The sequence below is a fragment of the Glycine max genome, chromosome 16 (genome assembly GCF_000004515.6).
Source record: "Glycine max cultivar Williams 82 chromosome 16, Glycine_max_v4.0, whole genome shotgun sequence".
Classification (NCBI taxonomy): domain Eukaryota; kingdom Viridiplantae; phylum Streptophyta; class Magnoliopsida; order Fabales; family Fabaceae; genus Glycine; species Glycine max.
This window is the reverse complement of record NC_038252.2, coordinates 8,147,457-8,162,576: the sequence shown is the minus strand read 5'-3', so window position 1 is coordinate 8,162,576 and position 15,120 is coordinate 8,147,457.

The window sequence follows — 15,120 nt, the reverse complement described above, 5'->3', positions numbered from 1 at the left end:
TTTGTATGGCTAAAGGTGTAGGACACCCCTATGTTGGCTGGAGCTTGGAGAAGACCCCACCTTAGGACCAGAAGTGGTACGATAAACCACTGAGAATGTCAAGTTGATCCTAGAGAGGATGAGAACTGCTCAGAGTAGGCAGAAAAGTTATCAGGACAAAAGGAAGAAAGACCTAGAATTTGAGGTTGGCTATCATGTATTCTTGAGAGTCACTCCATGGATTGGGGTTGGTTGAGCATTGAAATCCTGGAAACTCACACCTCGCTTTATTGGTCCTTTCCAAATTCTTAAAAGAGTCAATCCCATGGCATACCAAATTGCATTACCCTTATCTTTTTCTAATCTTCACAATGTCTTTCATGTGTCTCAACTCCGTAAGTATCTCCATGATCCATCTCATGTGATTGAATTGGATAACATACAAGTAAAGGAGAACTTGACATATGAAACATTGCCTTTGAGGATTGAGGATAGATGAACAAAACACCTAAGAGGGAAGGAGATTCTGTTGGTCAAGGTGATATGGGGAGGTGCATCAGGAGAAAATGCCACATGGGAATTAGAGAGTTAGATGCAAGTAGCCTATCCATCCTTGTTTGAGTCAGGTAAATTTCGGGGGCAAAATTTATAAAAGGGTGGGAGAGTTGTAACACCCTGAAATATTACTAATTATAAATCAATGTTTAATTGTATTTATCGTGTTATTTGACTATATGGTTGACTTGAATGAGTTGAGATATGACTTGAATTAGTCATGTGTGAATTTCTTGATGTGGATGTTGAGTTATGTGAAGTTTTGTTGAGCTAAGTTGAAATTATGAGATTTTAAATTTTACCTAAACCTATTTCAATAAAATTGCGATCCCATATTTGTTAACCGTTGGATCGTCTTTAAATTTTGACTGGAGGTTCCTAAGACACTTCCCAGAGTCTGACTGTTGGGATTTTGAAAATAAAATTTTAGATGTCTTGTTAAGCATGAAGGGCGCGCTAAGCGCAATTCCAACCTGAGAGGGAATTGCATTGAGTGAGAATTAGCGCACTGAGCAAGACTTAGTGCAGAAGGAGTTGCGCTAAGCGCGAATTATCGCGCTAAGCGCGATAAGTGGACTCCTTCTTAGCGAGACGAGCTCGCTAAGTGAGATCTGCAGATTATAAATACGTTCTTCAGTGTGAAAAACACGATTTTCACCCTCTCCTCCTCTCCAAACGGCACCCATACCCTAACATCTCCTTCTCCACCACCCACGACCATCGGTGGCGACCACGAGCCATCGTTGCTTGCCGCCAAACCCCCACACCAAGAGGAACATTTTAATCGGAGCGGAATCCTCAGAACCTACCTCAAGGATTCGGTGGAGAAAACTTCCTCAATCCTTCTTTTTGTAGCTTCTTCGAGGAAATCTAGACTTCTAAGCCTTTCTCCTAGTTAGTTTGAGTTTCTCTTAGTGTCTCTTGTGTTTTGGGTACTGTAATAGGGTGTTTTTACACTTTTTTTGAAAAACCCTTGAGAATGACACATTGTAAAAGTTATCTTTTTATAACATTGATGTTATTTTTGTGACCTTCACTGAACCCCGATCACATTGGCGTGATTGGAATTTTAAAATGATGTCTCCTTTTAGTAGAATCCGAAACACCTTGCAGCCCTTTATATTTTGATAGGGGTATTTGACTCCGAATATTGTTATTAACCTTATTTTTGAAATCTATACTAAATTTCCTTAAATTTGGTATATAGAACCTTGCATTTGGACTGACGAGTGTGAATGAAAGAGACCTCTGAGTGACGCAAAGAGGAACTGACGGAGAGTCACGATAGGTGAGAGGAGTTTATTATCATTTATAGTTTTTAATATCATAGTTGGGGTTAGGGAACCTAACTATGAGGATGTATGTCTGTCCCTGTTGCATGCTGGTTTTCAAGAAAACAATATTTTGACTAATGGGATGCGATATATCTATCATTGATGAATAAGATTATTGTTTCTATTATACTTGTATGGTCTGAAGACCTGGGGAGTGTGAATCTCAGGCATGAACTATACTTGTATTTATATGCGGAATGCGACTTACTAATGATACTATTATTGAGGATATTAATTGATGCGAGATGATGTTGTGATTGATGATTATGTTGATATGAGTTGATGTTGTTATTGAAAATTATGTTAATATGATATGATGATGTTGTTGTTGTTGATAATGTCATTGAAATGATATGAGGCAATGTTGATGCAGATAATGATATTGAGATGAGATGTTGAAAATGTCATTATAATGATGTATGTTGTGTACGTACATGGAGGGGTGTAGTTACCTTGTTGGATATCCCTGGTGGGGGAAATAGAGTGGTTAAAGAGTTTTAAACATCTCCGGAGGGGGATGGCTTAGAATCTTTAATTATCCACAGTCAATGAATTGATGGTGCCCATGTTTTATATGTTGTATGTTGTGTATGTACATGGGAGGTGCAGTGACCTTGTTGGATATCCTTGGTGGGGGAAATAGAGTGGTTAAAGAGTTTTAAGCATCTCCGGAGGGGTATGGCTTAGAATCTTTAATTATCCACGGTCAATACATTGATGGCGCCCATGTTTCATACGTTGTATGTTGTGTATGTACATGGGGGGTGCAATGACCTTGTTGGATATCTCTGGTGGGGGAAATAGAGTGGTTAAAGAGTTTTAAGAATCTTTGGAGGGGGATGACTTAAAATCTTTAATTATCCACGGTCAGTGCATTGATGGTGTCCGTGTTTCATACTTCATATGATATGGAAATAGTATAAACTTTGTCAGTAAGTACTTGTAGTTTCTCATGAGGAGGAATACTTGTACTTGGGGGTATGTCACTCGATTTGGAACTCCTTTGAGACTTAGGCTGATCACCATGGGGGCGGGGGGAGTTTCCTGTGCACGACATGGTAACCTCGACACTTACTACCTAGTTTTCCTAAGTGAGAGTGTCATGTGGACATGCTTAGGCTATTTCCTTGGGGATGATACCACATTGCATTTGAGAGTTGAGTTCAGGTGCATGCATCATACTGAACATGATTGATTGGAACTATGGGCAGATGATGACTATTTGTTGAGTGTGTGTTGGACTAATGAATGCTTGTGCAAGCTTATGATATTTGTTAATGTTTTCTTACTAATTGTGGTTATTTTATTTTTGTATTAATTTCTTTTATAATAAAATCATCCCTCGCAATTTTTGTACCGTGTGGTTGGTACCTGTGATGATCACGAATCTTTGTTCGTGGGAGCAGAATGACAGCAGTAGAGTACGAGAAGTGAGATTCTTTTGTGGAGCCGTCGAGCTGACTTGATGACGTTGAGATTATTTTGGGAGAGTCGTGTTTTGTTAATCAACTCCTCCATAGTTGGTTCCATAACTCTTTTTGTTGAATTGAGGATGTAAATCACAAATTTAATTATATGTATGAACAAATTTACTTTTTATTATGCGAATGATATGTACTGAGTTACTATATATATGTGTGTGTGTGTGTGTGTATGTATGTATTCACTTAAGTAATGGTGCGTTGTTTGGTGAATGTATATCGAGAAAAAAATTAGTTTCATTTTTCATAAGCAAATTAACGGAGTTTTCATTTAAAAATTGAAATTTTCACGGTTTAGAGTGGTAATATCATAGAGACGAGGCGGGTCGTTACTCATGTCAAAAGGGAAAACAAGTAAGAGTTTCTTTCAAATTAAAGAATGTTGTTTCAACCACTCGACCCTTACAGCTTTTGCAAATGGATCTCTTTGGTTCTTCTAGAACTATGAGCCTTGGTGGAAATTATTATGCTCTTGTCATTGTAGATGATTATTCTAGATTTACATGGACTCTATTTCTTGCTCACAAAAGAGAGTCATTTCATGCCTTTAAGAAACTTGCCAAAATCATTCAAAATAAGAAAAATCTCAACATTGCATCCATTAGAAGTGATCATGAAAGGGAATTTGAGAATAAAGACTTTGAATTATTTTGTGATGAAAATGGAATAGAACATAATTTTTCTGCACCTAGAACCCCTCAACAAAACGGAGTAGTTGAAAGGAAAAATAGATCATTAGAAGAATTAGCAAGAACCATGCTTAATGATACAAATATTCCTAAATACTTTTGGGTCGAGACTGTTAATATTGCATGCTACATAATGAATAAAACATTAATTAGACTTATTTTAAAGAAAACACCATATGAACTATATAAAGGGAGAAAACCAAATATTTCTCATCTTCATATTTTTGGATGTAAATGCTTTGTGTTAAATAATGGAAAAGACAACTTGGGCAAGTTTGATGCAAAGTCGGATGAAGGTATATTTCTTGGTTCTTCTTTGAATAGTAAAACTTTTAGAATATATAATAAAAGAACTATGACTACAGAAGAAGCAATTCATGTTGCTTTTGATGAGACTAACTCTAGTAGCCCAAGAAAGGATATACTTGATCATATTACAAATACTTTAGAAGATACACATATTCATGAAGAAGTCCACAAAGACATAGAAGATGGAAATAGTAGAGATTCTCAATCCAAAGAAAATCAAATAAATGTCGATCTTCCAAGGGAGTGGAGAACTTCAAGGTATCACCTTCTTGATAATATCATAGGTGACATCTCAAAAAGGGTAACAACTCAACACTCTCTTAAAGATGCATGCAATAACATGGCTTTTGTCACTTTAATGGAACCTAAAAACATAAATGAAGCCATAATCGCTGAACATTGGATTATTGTTGTACAAGAAGAATTAAATCAATTTGAAAGAAATCAAGTATGTGAATTAGTTGATAGACCTAATGATCATCCAATTATTGGAACTAAATGGGTATTTAGAAATAAATTGGATGAACATGGAATAGTTATTAGAAATAAGGCTAGATTAGTGGCTAAAGGATATAACCAAGAGGAAGGAATAGATTATGAAGAAACTTATGCTCTTGTAATTAGACTAGAAGCTATTAGAATGTTACTTTCCTTTGCATCAATAATGGATTTCAAATTTTATCAAAATGGATGTTAAAAATGTATTTTTAAATGAATTTATTCAAGAATAAGTGTATGTTGATCAACCTATTGGATTTGAAAAATTCAGATTTGCTTAATCATGTTTTTAAATTGAAGAAGACTCTATATGGTTTAAAACAAGCCCCTAGGGATTGGTATGAACAATTGAGCAAATTTCTTTTAGAAAAGGGATTTACAAGAGGAAAGGGTGATACCACACTTTTCATTAAAAGAAAAATGCATGATATTTCAAATATATGTAGATGATATAATCTTTGGAGCTACTAATGATTCCTCATGCAAAAAATTCTCTAATGATATGCAAAATGAATTTGAAATGTACATGATGGGCTAGTTGAATTTCTTTCTTGGACTACAAATAAAACAAACCAAAAATGGAATCTTTATTAGTCAAGCAAAATATTGCAAAGAATTGCTTAAGAGGTTTGTGTCATGCCCTAATTTCATCCGAGGACCATTGTTTGATGGCATGCAACCTTCGCTTGACCACTTCGAGGAACTTGACACCCATCGTTAAGCAATCCGTGAAGTTCCGCGACATGTCGGGAGTCAAAAGGAAACATTATTGCGCAATCCATAAAGTTTCGTAACATTCCAGAAGCCGAAGAGGGGATGGTTGCATAATTCGTAAAGTTTCATGACATTACGGAAAGAAAACAAGTATCGTTACGTAATTCGTTAGGTTCTGTAACGTTACAGAAAAAGAATCAGCAAAAAATGGGGCAAAGGGGGGTGTATTTAGTAAAATGGGGTGCAAATAGCATTTTTCAAATATGGCCCTTCTAGAGGTTTATGGGCATTTTCTTGCTTAAGGTGGAAGCAACCTAGCTCGCCTGGGCAAGCTGGACGGCAACCACCTCCCCCGTTTTGTTAAAAAATGGCTTCCGGAGCTTCCGGGACACCCATAATGCTTCCGTAAAATTACCATAACCCTAAATAAGCATATTTCACTTAATATGGGTGAGAAGGAAGAGAAAAAAAGAAGAAAATCAATTCCTATAGGCTTCCATAAGGCTTCCGTAACTTTTCCGTAAATTACGAAAGAAGGGGTAAACTTATCAAAATAGGGGGTGCAAATAGCAATTTTGAAATTTTGAATTTGGGTTTTCCAGAGTATTTTCGAAGTAGGATTGCTTCTGGAGGAACAACCCAGCTTGCCTGGGCGAGCTGGGCGGCAACCTCCTCCCCATTTTTCCTAAAAATAGGCAGAAGGGGGTTGTTCTAAGGGTGCCGGATCCCCCTGGCTATGCATTTAAGCTGTTTTGGGTGAAAAAATTGTTTGCATGAATAAAGTCCAAGCCGAGGTGCTTCCGTAACGCTTCGGAGATGTTTCCGTAAGCAAATCTGTGAAGTTTTTCCTCTGTTCTTCACTGTTCTTCATCCGTTCTTCGTTCTTCAACGGGTAAGTTTCCAAATCTGAGACTTTCAATTCATTTCTTGTTTTTTTGGCTTTCATCTTTATTTCGTTCACTTTTGGTTTCTTTTCTTCCGTTTTTAATGAGCTTTGACCGATCATTTAAGTCGTTTTCTCGCCTAATAAATGATAAAATGAATTTCAACCGATCATTTGCATTGTAATCTCGTTTAATCACTGTTAAAACAAAATCTAACCGATCGTTCACGCAACCTCGGTTAAACCAAAAAAGGCAAAATAATAATAAAATAATCAAAACCAGAAAGATTTCTCTCCTTTAGAGTGGATGATACAAATTAAAGTTCCTAGAGGAATTTCTCTCTTTTAGAGATAATACAATTTGAAGTTCCTGGATGAATTCTCAATAGATTTGCAAGTGTTTGCCCAAGAGTTGTTGAGAGGGCATTTGGAAATTAATTTATCTTAGAATATATCTTTCTCACTTTTCGAAGTTAGACACACACATATATATATATAGGTCATTCGTGCCTTTTCAAAATGATTTGAAGAGATGAGTCTTTTAAAAAAACTTTTTCTGAAATTCTTCACTGGTAATCGATTACAGTCTGGTAATCGATTATATGATTCAAAACTCAAATTCAAAATCCTTTTTAAACCCTTTGTTTCAAAATTGTCTTCTGATAATCGATTACATTGCCTAGTAATCGATTACCAGAGCCTTGGATGTTGGAAACAATGTGTTTTAAGGCAAAAGCTTGATCAACCAATGAGATTGTTTGAGGCCTTATCTTTTTCTTGATTTTGTTTGATTTGACCTTGAATTATTCTTGAAGCAATGCTTAACCTTTGAATGTTTGTTGAAGCAACTTTGTATTAATCTTAAAGCAATGCTTAACCTTTGAATGCTTGTTGAAACAACCTTATTGTTTGATTCTACTTTGACATCATCAAAATCATGTATTTATACATTCACATTTTTCTCTTTTTTGATGACGACAATCACTATCAAGCAAACTCTTTTGAGTATATTCAAAACCTGCATGACTCACATTCTCCCCTTTTTTTATGATAACAATCAGTGTCAAGTGAATTCTTTTCGGCATCATCAAAACTTGAAATCAGCATGATTAGCATAAACTACATATTTAAAAAAATAAAAATTGTGCAAGCGAGAAATTGATGTAGGGGAACCGATTTCTTATCTTGCACAATATTTTTATCATCCATGTAAACAACTCACTGGATGTATTATTTAGGTAAATATTTATTTATTTTGTTATTATATAGGTAAAAAAAAAAGTCATTAACAAACACATCTATCCACATAAGTATATGGATGATTCAGGTCATTTTGTTACACAGGCAGCGTTGTAAGAAAAATGAAAAACGAAAGCATTAAGCGGATTGCTAGTTACATTCTCCATGCATAATGGAGATTCAAAGAAACAATTATGTTTTAGTTGAAAAAACCTTAAATATTGATGGAACTTAATATAATTGAAATCCTTGCACACAACAGCAAAAATAAACTAAGGCAGAACAAATGGTTTGCACACATAGCCAGATCTAGGACAAATTTTGCTTATTCTAAGGCTTGTTGTGAAAACAAGCAATACAGTTGGGAGGCCAAATATTATGAATATAACCTTCATTTGAGGAGGTCTCTAGAATGGATTATAAGAAAATAGCCATCCCTCCATAAATGAAATATATAGGATACATTAAGAGTTTTGTGGATGCATGGAAGCATAAGTCTACTTGCACGAAATATATGAAGAAATTTCTCTTTGCTTGTTTGGATAAGTGAAATAGAGAGTGAAAAGAAATATATAAATTCTATAAAAATATTTTTATACTGTATTAATTAAAAATTGAATTTTTTTTAATTCATTATTTTTTCTTAAGATAAAACCTATTTATTATTTTTAAAAATATTTTTCTTTGTTAAAAAAATATTTTAAGAAATTAAAGCAAAAATTGAAAAAGAGGGAAACCATTTCCTGCCTATAATATATAACACATTATAAAGAGAATTTAGTTGCAGCAATATCATAGCGCAATATTGCAAAACATTGAAGCAACAAACTATAGATTATTTTGGATATATTTTTTCAATAATTTTTTATATGAAAATAGAATATAAAATAAAATAAAATAAAATAATATTTCAAATAATTCAAAACTAACTTTTTAATTTATAGAAAAATTAATTTGTTTTATTTCTAATTGCTTTTTTCAGTGAATGTTTATTCAAAAATTATTCAAACTACATCTATTTATCAGGGTGGTTATGAAACTCATCTTGACTCCCAATTTGTGTATAGTCACATATTTGATTGCATCATTACACATGTATTTTTAGCCTGATGCTTGCTTAAAAAATTTAAATTATTTTGATGATATTTTAAAAATGTCACTAAATATAAAGAAATGTTATTAATATATTTTTTGATATTCTATCGAATATTATATATAATTTATGTTAAAATATTTAATGATATAAATTATATGATAAAATATTACAAAAGATACTAATAATATTTATTCATATTTTATGATATTTTAATGTTATAAAAAAATTAGTAATATTTTTGCGAAGTATTAAAAAAATAATGTTAAAGGATAATGTGCAGTAGTATTGGAGAGAAAAGGACTTATCCTAGCTTGACTGGCTATTTGCAAAGTCACATATTTGATTGCACCATGTCGGAGGGAACAAGACTTATCTTGAGTTGACTCACAATTTGCATAGACACGTATTTGACTGCACCATTTCGGAGGGAACAGGACTTATCTTTACTTGACTAACAATTTGCGAAGGCACGTATTTGATTGCACCATTTTGGGGAGGGACAAAAATTGTGGGTGTCCATGGAAGTTGCTACAATCATCTCAACCTTTTTAAGGTTTATAGAGAGTTATGCAATTTTAAAAGAGTTTTCATCCTTTATTTTTTAAATATTTAAAATTTTAAAAGAAAAAAATTAATTTTGAAACTTTAAAAATTTATTATCCCGTATAGGCTTATTAATAGTTATGTAACTTTTAAATTATTATATTATGTATACATAACTAATAAGGTCCGAACATTAATTAGATTCAATAATTTTCATATTGATAAATTTAATGAGACATATTTCATGTTTTGAGTCATTCAAACAAAGTTTAAAATTGTATCCCAAATTTGAAAGCAACTATTATGCCGTGTAAATTGATTTATAATGTTCTTTTCTGTGTAAATGACATGCATGATTTATTTTATGTATTGCGAAAAGAGTATAAATAGAGCTGTCAAAATGGGTTTCGGCTCGTGGGTCAGCTCGGCCCATTGTGGGCTAGAGGTGGGCCGGACTCAATTTAAAAAAAAATTGGTACCGACAACTTTTCAGCCCGGTCCACTTAGCCTGTGGGTTAGGTGGACTCAACCCGTGGGTTGGTGGGCCAGCCTGTTAACCCACCAAATTTAAATAATATATTATTTTATTTTATTTTATTTTATTATTATAAATTTATAATTGTTAAAAAATTAAATTTTTATTTTGTAACTAGCAACCCAATTGACAATTCACATTTAGTAATAGAGCAAGCCCAAACAATAACAAAACCCAATTGAATTAGCAATTGTTAATTTGCTAATGATTCATATAATCTTAGTCTTTTCTTTTGTTTAATCATGTTTTATGATTCAATTTATTTAATTTAATTTTTCTCTTATATTGTCATAGGAATATATCAATTATGTGAGCCAAAATGTTAATGTCAATAACAAGTCTGAATTAGATCTCTATTTGGCTAAGACACCGCTTGAGCCAAAGTTTTTTCCTAAGTTGGATATTTTGAGTTATTGGAAGGACCGCCAAGAACGTTATCCAAATCTTTGTATATTGGCATGTGAGGTGTCAAGCATTCTTATAACAACTATTGCTAGTGAATCGACATTTAGCATTGGTGCTCGTGTGCTAAACAAGTATCGCGCTAGTCTTCTTCCTTCCAATGTTCAAGCACTAATTTTAACCCAAAATTGGATAAATGATTTTGAAGATATTGGTAATTTACATTTCTTTTTCCATAATTTTTAGTTTGTTATTGGTGTGTTGTTTCATTTATTTGACTTATTAATGATATTGTTTATTTTTTTTTTTGTCTTTATAGATGAAATTAATGGTGATCTTGAGAAAGAAGAGGAAGTTGTTCTGAATTTCACAGTCCATGACTCTAATGTTTAATTTCAATAGTTTAGAAGTTTATTTTTGATGACATTTAAATTTCAATTATCTTAATGTTGAATGTTTATTTTGAAGACTTCAATCACTTTAATATTGAATGTTTGGATTTGATTTAATTTGGTTTTTATATTGGATTTTATTTTAAGTTGTTTGGAATAATTTTATTTTTTTACAAAAAAAAGCAAAAAAGTGGGTCAGCCCGCATAACCCACCAACCCGTGGTGGACTGGGTCAGGCTGGCATTTTATTAGCCCACACAAAAGTGAGCCGAGCTGGACTAGCCCACTTTTAGCTCAACCCGTTGCGGGTCAGCCCATGTAGACCGGGCTGACCCATTTTGATAGCTCTAAGTATAAGGATATTGTGAAACACATGAAACGGAGATAAGTACCGTTCATGATTGAGGAATAATGTTAAATATGGATCAAAGAAAAATTTATTTTTTATACAGTATAATAATTACGCAAATTTAGTAATTAAACTATAGATTGTATTAGAAAAAACACGCTTTGGCTGAAGTTAGGGCTGGACTTCGAAAGTTCTTTTAATAGACTTTGTTCAAAGTTTCAAGAACTTTGAAGTTGAAAACTTGAAAATTAATGGATACTTCATTTCTATGTAGTTAAGGTAAAGCTTCGTTGTTTAATTATTTTTTATTAATGTCATTTTTGGTCCATTTTATTTTATAATTATTTTATTTTAATACATTAAAATTTAAAAGTTTTATTGTAGTTTTTTTTATGTTTTTAAAATATATCATTTTGATCATTTTTTAATTTTCCGTTAGAAATATTAGTGTTCTATTAACTTTTAAATTTTAAAATGGTTTAATATTATTTTTGATGTATTATGTTTTACATTTATTTCACTTTATTACATTATATTTTAAAATTTTCATTCTAATTTTTCATGTTTTCAAAATATATAGTTTTGATAATTTTTTAATTTTTTGTTACAAACTTAGTGTGTGTCACACTTTAAAAATTTAGAATAATTAAGATAGTGGCGGTTTTTTTAAGAATTACTAATTAAATGAAGAAAAGATGAATCTAAAATCACGAACAATAACTTTCATTCTCATATTATTATTAGTATTATTTTTTTCATTCAATTTAATCATTTAATAATGATAATAGTTTTATTCACCTATTATTCTCAATTACAGTGGATAATGGTCTTTTCTCCTTTGACCGCTTTGCCTCTCGCCATCGGCATAAAAAGTTCTGACTGGTTGGGTCGATCAGAATCATTATCCAATGAAAAGCACTGTTCAACTCCTCGTTGTGTTGCTCATCTTTGCCCGGATCAATTGTAGATGTGTGATGGAAAATTATGTACTTGCTTAGTCTAATCCTGAGCAACAATGGAGGTCTTGCTTGTCAACCTCACAAAGAGCCACATTGATGCAATCCTACCCCCCAAGGGCATTGGATAGAAGACTCCAAGAAGATTGGGCCAAAGATGCAAGAGAAGACCCTAGGGTTCTCATGAGCCTTAGGGTAGATTTCGGGCCCATGGGCTAAGTATGAGCCTACTTATCTTTGTACATATTAGATTAAGGTTTCATTATTTTTGGGCCTTGTATTTAGGGCTCCATAATGTAGGTAGGGTACCCTAGAAATATAGGATTTTTCAGTCCTTGTATTTTAGGGCACCTAGACTAGTTTTTGTATTAGTGGTAGTTTTGTAATTTCACATGCACTAAGTGAATATTTTATGTGTGTAGTTGGAAATAAATTTAATTGAATTGGTTGAAGCCCAATCCAATTAAATTTTAGAAGGGGAGGTGAGCATTTGCTTACTACACTCCATTGTCACATCATATAGTCACACTTTGTGCATGTCCTTCATGCTTTACATGCCTCATGACACCTAAGCACACTTAGTGGAGAATCTTGGAATTGATCTTGGATTAGTGGGCTGAACCATAACTAAAATTCACTAATCATAATTAGTGAAATTTTGGCTCCACAAATTCAATTTCAAATTCAAGTGAAATTTGAATTGAAAATCAAATTTCCCTTCAATTTTGTGTGACACTTAGGCTATAAATAGAGGTCATGTGTGTGCATTTTTTTCAACTTTGATCATTTGAATATTAAACTTTAGATTTCAGAACTCTTTTAGAGCACAAAATTTTGTGCTCCTCTCTTCCTCTCCTTTCATTCATCTCCTTTTTCCTCCAAGCTCTTATCCATGGCCTCCTATGGTGGTGAGCTTCTTCTAGACTCATCTTCTCCTTGAAGTGGCGTCTCCTCTCTCTCTTCCTTCTCCATTCTGTTGCCATTTCTCTTCCTCTCTTATCCTTTTTATTTTGTTGATTGAATTCTAGATACATTTGTTCATGTATTCTTGTAATTCGTAGCCTATCTTTTTAATTTTGAGTCTAATTCATGCATGTTATTTAGTTCATAACATGTTCTAAATCAATTCCTAGAAGTAGTCTTGTTCTTGAACTTTTTTTTGTTTTCTAAGTTTCCTACATGATGCCTATGATGAAGTTGAGTTGTGGTGCTGAGTTGTGGCTGGATTTGTGAATCAAAATAAGTCTTAAGCTCTCTTGAATTGTGTTATTCAAGATAATTGAGCATAAGCAAACACAAATTGTAACTATCCAAGCCTTAAGCAACATAAACACTACTTTTCATTTCTAGGTTGAAATCGTTGGTGCTGGCAGCTTGAACATACGAACTTGTATAAATTACTTGGAATTTGTCACTACGTTTTTTGAGCTGAAAGTTTTACTGAATTTTCTAGACATCTGGACCAAAATTATAAAAAAAGAACCAAGCGATTTGGATTAAAGGAAAAAATAAGAAAAATCGCACAAGTTGGCAGAAAAATCAGTGTCCAGGAAAAAAAAAAGTGAAAGGAAAGTGTGCTTGTTGTTTTGGCTCAAAATTTGCTCTATAATTGGTGCCTATTTTATACCAATCCTAGTTCTGAAATTTCAATTGAAAATTATTGTGAAAACAAGTGCCAAAACTAGAGGTTTCTTAAGTCTTTTTTTTGTTTAGTTTTTCTACTATACTCTAGAGCCATTCTAGGTTTCTCTTTGAGTCCTAGCTTGCTTTTTTTTTGTGCTTTTCATTGCTTTAATTGTTGAATAATCCTTGGAAATTTGTCTTGTTAAAACTCTATTGGTTTAGCTTTCATTTCATTTTTTTTTCTTTGGTTATTGTTTGTCTCTTTGTTTTCTTGCTTGTGAGTTGCCATATAGGGAATTGGAAAGGAGTATTGGTGCCATATCTTGAAGAATTTGAGTAAAGAAGCAAGGGGCCAACCACCTTAAGAGCTATTGGAATAAGAAGCACTCCAAATTGAGTGAAACACTAAAGAGAGAATAGCCACCACAATTGAGGACTTTTTTTTTGTAACTTTGTAATTGGCAATTTGTTTTGCTTTCAAATTTTGTAACAAAAAGGTCTTTCATTGGAAGTAAGTTGGGAGCCTCCAATAGGTCACCCTACTTCCAGTTGCGTGTAATAATTTTAGGCAATTTTCCCTTAGGATAGTGAGTGTTTTGTTGGGAACCTTAAATGAGGTCATCCAAACACTCTTAGGATCCGCCTAGTTTGCATTTCTTGCATTTTAATTTCTTGCTTACTTTCATAGCTTATTTCCTTTACCCTCCATTGTCAAACCGCCTAGATAGCTTGCCTTTTACCAATTAGTTTTTACCTTATCTTTCACACCTCTTTTAGTGTTTATTTTGGCTAGTTTCAACCATAGTTTCTTTTATCTTTTTTTCTAACCCCCAACAAGAAAGAACCATAACTTAGGAGCCAACATGAGTCTTCATTCTTCATCTAGTGTTAATGGTGAGGGTTCTACTCTTAAGGACCCCTTGTATAAGATATTAGATGAGTTGAGATCCCTTAAGTTGTGGAAAGAAAAACAAGAGAGAAAAGAAAAAGGTAAAAAAAGAGTGGAAGAAATAAGTCAAGATGAAAGAGAGAAAATAAGAGAGGAAGAAAGAAGAAAAATAATGAAAGAAATGAAAAGAGAAAAACATGCCTCCTATAGTAGTCATGACTCTTGCAAGAGTTTAAGTGAAGAACTTAGCGACTATTATAGAGGGCGTCATAGTTCACATACTAAACATCACTCCCAAAGAAGAGAAAAGGATAGAAGGCCTCAAGAGGTTAATATTAGCCTCCCATATTTCCATGGAAAAGATAATGTTGAGGCCTACTTAGATTGGGAAATGAAGGTTGAACAACTCTTTGATTGCCATCATATTAGCGAAGAGAGAAAAGTTCTATTGGCTACCCTTAGCTTTCAAGGGTATGCCCTCTATTGGTTGACTTCCCTTGTTAGGGAACGAAGGATTCATGGGGATCCTCCAGTAGAGTATTGAAATGATCTTAAGAGTGCCCTTAGGAAGAGGCACATTCCCTTCTACTATGAAAGGGAGCTTATGGACAAGCTCCAAAGGCTTAGACAAGGGAGTATGAGTGTTGAAGAATA